Genomic DNA, 6,255 nt, shown 5'->3' with positions numbered 1-6,255 from the left:
ACAACCTTGGGAACATGTGGTGTTCAGGAGAGTCAGGTTTCGATCCTATGGAACTGTGGGTTATGGGCCCACCATGTTGGTTAAAAGTAGGAAGGGCGCTGACATCTCGCACGGTCAGGGTGGCAAGGCATGTCAAAGGATAGCCTGTCAGTTATGTCAGCAACAACATCGGTACCAAGGGCGAGGAACGAAGAGAACCATTTTCCTGCTCGTTGAAACGAGGCAGACCAATAGGGAAAGTTCCCGTCCATCGGTGGTTACCGGAAGTCATCAACAGTAGAAACAGGGTCTCGCTGACAGTGTTGTACACCGAGGTGCTACCATAAGCAGTGAATTATTACTGCTTATACAATATAGATCACAAGAAGGTTTAAACAAACCAATGGAAAGGGAAAAGTGATTATCAGGTTTTAAACAGAACAATGGAAAGGAAAATGTGTTTAAACACATATTTCAAGGGTATATTCTTCCCAAGGCCAAGCAGAACATATTATCCATCACAGGGTATAATGTAGACAACTCTTTAGGTAAGGGGGGAGGAATCTCATGATATTACCCATACAACGGTGTTAGGATAATTGATAAATAAAATTTAGCATCGTGCTTCAAATGTTCCTGTTGAAAATCGGAGTACCATTGACATGGTCTTCAGGTGAAGATCAGACTTTGGAAACACGAAGGATCCATCAGGAATAACTGGTAGAATAAGCCTTACAATTTCCTCCGGGTGGAATGGTTGTCCTTGCTAAAGAAATTATAACGATAGGTCCTCCACCCAGGGGGGGGTGCTAGGCATGACATCATGTTACCGGGTCACGTAGAGATCAATGTTACAACTCTTGGAAATATGTCCCAACCATCATATCTGACCGAGATTCAGATCCGGTTGGTGTCAGGATACCTCAGACTTAGGATACCTGAGAAGAAAAGGTGCAACGCAAATTGACGAGATGACATTGTAAGATTCTCGGGGAAATGAACTATGAAGTGATTTCCGTTATCAAGAGTCCATCATTAACCCAAGGAGAGGACAAGGAGGTGTCTGGTGAACTCAACGGCAATTCACCGAGATTCCCAAAAGATGGATGTCCACAATTAAGTGAACAAGGAGATAACATTTGTCAGATCAAATGATATAAGGAAGTATGCTCGAGGAAAACATACACAATTAAACATTGGTTGAAAGGTGCGCCCGAAATATGGGTTGGGTTGCACGACCAATGTCAGAATGGTGATGCAATAATCAATAGCCTAAGAATGAACTTTCGACCATTAACTTCAAAGAGATAGGGTTGCTAGAAGGAAAGAATCCAAACAACACCGTTCACTTGTTGGAATTAACACAGGGACCAAGAAAGAATGGTGATGGTGAGAAGTATTTCTATGTCAAGAATTCTCAAGAGGTGGAACAAATCTCAGAACATTCTTGACATAAAGGACGGTAATACTCCAAGGTAAAGAAGAACAATTGCTGGATAGCAAGGAAACCAAGGTACAACACAAATTGTGAACAAGTTTGTGTTGGGGGGGGGGGAGGCAAGAATGTTGCCAACGATAACTCAAATCATCGAGGGACAAGGATGGTATTTCTCATCATGAATTCAATTGATATCCTGGAAGAACTCATAAGGTTGATGAGGATCACGACACATTTGTCGACAAATTTCATGAAGAAGTAATCAATCAGCGACGACATCAAGTCAAAGGAATGATGAAGCCAAAAGTCATTGGAACCATGGGTACGACACAAACTCGAACTCAAGCTTGTTGTTTAAGGTGAAAGGGTATGACGAGGAAAATCGACTTAAGGTTAGTTCATCGCCGAAAATTGGTGCTCCCGAAAAAAAGGACCAGGTAGCACCGTTAGAATCGTCACGACAATGATATAGCCAAACAGGCTAGGAATGGCGTGATCGGGTACAAACTCGTACTTATAGAAGCTTACTGAAGAGTTGTTGAACCGTAGAGCGGACTCGGTTCAGTTATCGGTGTCTTTGAGTGTTCAATAACTCCGAGCCCATGAAAAATTGTAATCGGTGAGTATGTAGTACGTGATGAAGAACTCATAAGAAATTATGCAGTTCCAAGATAATCTCGAGATACCAGGTGGTAATACTCGATGACAGATCAAACTAGAAGTTGAACTGGGGTATTGCTCTATAGAAGACAAGTGCTTAAACTTGCACAGGACATGATATTTAAAGGAGAACATGGTCAGAACCACGATTGCAAAAGGGCCAGATCTCAGATATAAGATGAACTTATACCAAGGGAATAATTGATTTTAAAAGAAGCTTCGATGAGAAGATCTACATCGTGTCTATGGGCATGAACACAAAGTTCAAGGTCGACTCCCACTTCTTCAATGTATAATCTTCCATTCACTTCTCGCTTTGATAAAGGCATTAGTGTTGAAAGTTTTACCCGGTGAAATACCAGATGAGTATGACTCGTGAAATCTTCCGAGTTCACACATATTAAGGAAGGCATAGGTTCAACCCATCCGGGCATCTTACGAACATATACCACAAACTTCAGGGTAATTAATATAAGCTCGAAAGTAGAGCATTGTTGGTCAAGCAGAGGATACAATGTACCAAAGGCATTATGTATCAGGGGAAAGAGCTCACAAGGTGATTAATTATGAAGGACATAAAATCCAACAAAGGAACCGATGGTCCACAATGGAGCTGGTGTGGGTATCGGTACTCTATCAAAGGAAGAAGGAATGCAAGTGCACCGGATTATAGAAACAACTGACTAACTCAATTGTCAAATGCAAAGGAATTAAGATTCCCAAATCAAGGGATCAGAAGCAATGCTCTGATTAGGGATGGATAAGTTGAATAGCCTTAGGGTACAATCAACGACAATTGGATTGGTCGAGAACCAATTCCAGTTAAAAGAATGGCAGCTCAGCCGGAAAGGTGATTTATAAGGATCAATGATGTTTGCGGGTATTCGCAAACATATTGAGTCAACAGACTCAAAATGATAATGACAAGGAATGTCATTAAGACTACGAGACTTATGGGATTAACCATAATGCAAGCAAGCAAGAATTTCAAGAGCCAAAGGCTCCAGAGGATTTTCGGAAGATCGAATATTATTTTGAAGACTTTTGTGAAACACATGAACAACTGGGGATAAGCGGATACTCGACAAGTGCGAGAATTATCCATAGGGGTATTCAGGTGACAAGAACAGCAAGGCAGTAAGCTCAAGGGATTATCGAAACCACGACGAGTTTTTCAGGGTATCTTGTAATAACAAGACCAACTGGGGATGATATAAGAATAACAACTGTAGGTAGTTACCCATAAGGGTTGACGGTGGAAGGGGAATTGCAAACGCGATGAACACAAGTTCTCGGCTTAACAGCGGAAAGTATCTTCAGGGTCTTCACGTGCAGCAGACGACCATCAGTAATAAGGGGCTCTCCGGGTGAAAGTGATAACGAGATCCTAATGTTAGATTTAGCAAAATTCATTTAACTCGAATAGAAGAGAGATCAGAGTCCCAGAGTAAAGGTCGAGGAGTAAAAGATCCTACTACCACCCAATGGCGACGTGTGCCCGTAGAACACACAGCCATGTTAGTAAAAGTTTTAGCAACGTCTAGACTCGACTTCGGCCAAGGAGTGTGGAAGGGGGATTCCTACAGGCAGTCGGCTCTGATACCAACTTGTGACGCCCCCGATTTGACCGTACACTAATCATGCATGCAAATGTGTACGATCAAGATCAGGGACTCACGGGAAGATATCACAACACAACTCTACAAATAAAATAAGTCATACAAGCATCACAATAAAAGCCAGGGGCCTCGAGGGCTCGAATACAAGTGCTCGATCATAGACGAGTCAGCGGAAGCAACAATATCTGAGTACAGACATAAGTTAAACAAGTTTGCCTTAAGAAGGCTAGCACAAACTGGGATACAGATCGAAAGAGGCGCAGGCCTCCTGCCTGGGATCCTCCTAAACTACTCCTGGTCGTCGTCAGCGGGCTGCACGTAGTAGTAGGCACCTCCGGGTAGTAGTCGTCGTCGACGGTGGCGTCTGGCTCCAGGGCTCCAGCATCTGGTTGCGACAACCAGGTAGAAGGGAAAGGGGGAAAAGTGGGAGAAAAGCAACCGTGAGTACTCATCCAAAGTACTCGCAAGCAAGGAGCTACACTACATATGCATGGGGATATGTGTAAAGGGCCATATCGGTGGACTGAACTGCAGAATGCCAGAATAAAAGGGGGATAGCTAATCCTGTCGAAGACTACGCTTCTGGCAGCCTCCGTCTTGCAGCAAGTAGAAGAGAGTAGATTGAAGTCCTCCAAGTAGCATCTCCAAGTAGCATATCCAGGTAGCATCTCCAAGCGCATCTCCAGTCGCATCGCATAGCATAATCCTACCCGGCGATCCTCTCCTCGTCGCCCTGTAGAAAAGCGATCACCGGGTTGTCTGTGGAACTTGGAAGGGTGTGTTTTATTAAGTATCCGGTTCTAGTTGTCATAAGGTCAAGGTACAACTCCAAGTCGTCCTGTTACCGAAGATCACAGCTATTCGAATAGATTAACTTCCCTGCAGGGGTGCACCAACTTACCCAACACGCTCGATCCCATTTGGCCGGACACACTTTCCTGGGTCATGCCCGGCCTCGGAAGATCAACACGTCGCAGCCCCACCTAGGCTCAACAGAGAGGCCAGCACGCCGGTCTAAACCTAAGCGCACAGGGGTCTGGGCCCATCGCCCATAGCACACCTGCACGTTGCGTACGCGGCCGAAAGCAGACCTAGCCTAGTGGCGTTCCAGTCCAATTCGGCGCGCGCCGCTCCGTCGCTGACGTCTGAAGTGCTTCGGCTGATACCACGACGTCGGGATACCCATAACTACTCCCACGTAGATGGTTAGTCCGTATAGGCTCGTAGCCGACTCAGATCAAATACCAAGATCTCGTTAAGCGTGTTAAGTATCCGCGAACGCCAAACAGGGCCAGGCCCACCTGTCTCCTAGGTGGCCTCAACCTGCCCTGCCGCTCCGCCACAAAAGTAACAGTCGGGGGCCGTCGGGAACCCAGGCCCACCTCTACCGGGATGGAGCCACCTGTCCTTTCAGCCCCCTCATCAGAATCACTTGCGGGTACTCAACGAGCTGACCCGACTTTAGTCACCATCTGTATAGTATGTATGTATGTATAGTATATACCCGTGATCACCTCCCAAGTGATCACGGCCCGATAGTATAGCAAGGCAGACTGACAAGAATGTAGGGCCAATGATGGAACACTAGCATCCTATACTAAGCATTTAGGATTGCGGGTAAGGTATCAATGACTGTAGCAACAATGACAGGCTATGCATCAGAATAGAATTAACGGAAAGCAGTAACATGCTACACTACTCTAATGCAAGCAGTATAGAGAAGAGTAGGCGATATCTGGTGATCAAAAGGGGGGGCTTGCCTGGTTGCTCTGGCAAGAGAGTGGGGTCGTCAACTCCGTAGTCGAACTGGTCAGCAGCAGCGTCGGTCTCGTAGTCTATCGGAGAGAAGAGGGGGGAAGACATAATGAATACAGAGCAAACAAAGCATCACAAAATATAACAAGGCAATACGCGATGTTCGGTGTGCCCTAACGCGGTAGTAGGTGATACCGGTGAAGGGGGGAAAACATCCGGGAAAGTATTCCCGGGGTTCCGTATTTTCGGGCAGAGGAGCCGGAGGGGGGGAAGTTGCGAGTTCGATAGGTTAGGGGGGTGTGGCGGACGAACGGACCGCGTATCCGGATTCGTCCCGTCGTTCTGAGCAACTTTCATGTTGAAATTATTTTAATCCGAGTTACGGATTAAAAGATATGATTTTTTAAAGATTTTATTAATTTCTGGAATTTAATCAATTAATTATTTAATTAATTCGAAAATGAATTAATGATATCAGCATGATGTCATGCTGACATCAGCAGTCAACAGAGTTGACTGGTCATCCTGACCAGTGGGTCCCACTGGTCAGTGACACATTTTAATTAACAGATTAATAAAACTAATCATAATTAATTAAGGGGTGGGCCCCACTGTCATACTAATTAATTAGCTAATTAACAGTAGTTAATTAATCATTAGGTTAATTAATTTTAATTGGTTAATTTAATTAGAAATAATTAAGTTAATTAATTAGTTAATTAATTAATTTCATTATTTATTTATTATTATTATTATTTTCTAATTATTTTTATTTTATATTTTTATTTTTATTTTATCAAAATG

This window comes from Triticum aestivum, chromosome 3A (assembly GCF_018294505.1).
Source record: "Triticum aestivum cultivar Chinese Spring chromosome 3A, IWGSC CS RefSeq v2.1, whole genome shotgun sequence".
In the NCBI taxonomy this organism is placed as follows: Eukaryota; Viridiplantae; Streptophyta; class Magnoliopsida; order Poales; family Poaceae; genus Triticum; species Triticum aestivum.
Note: the sequence above shows the minus strand (reverse complement) of the source record.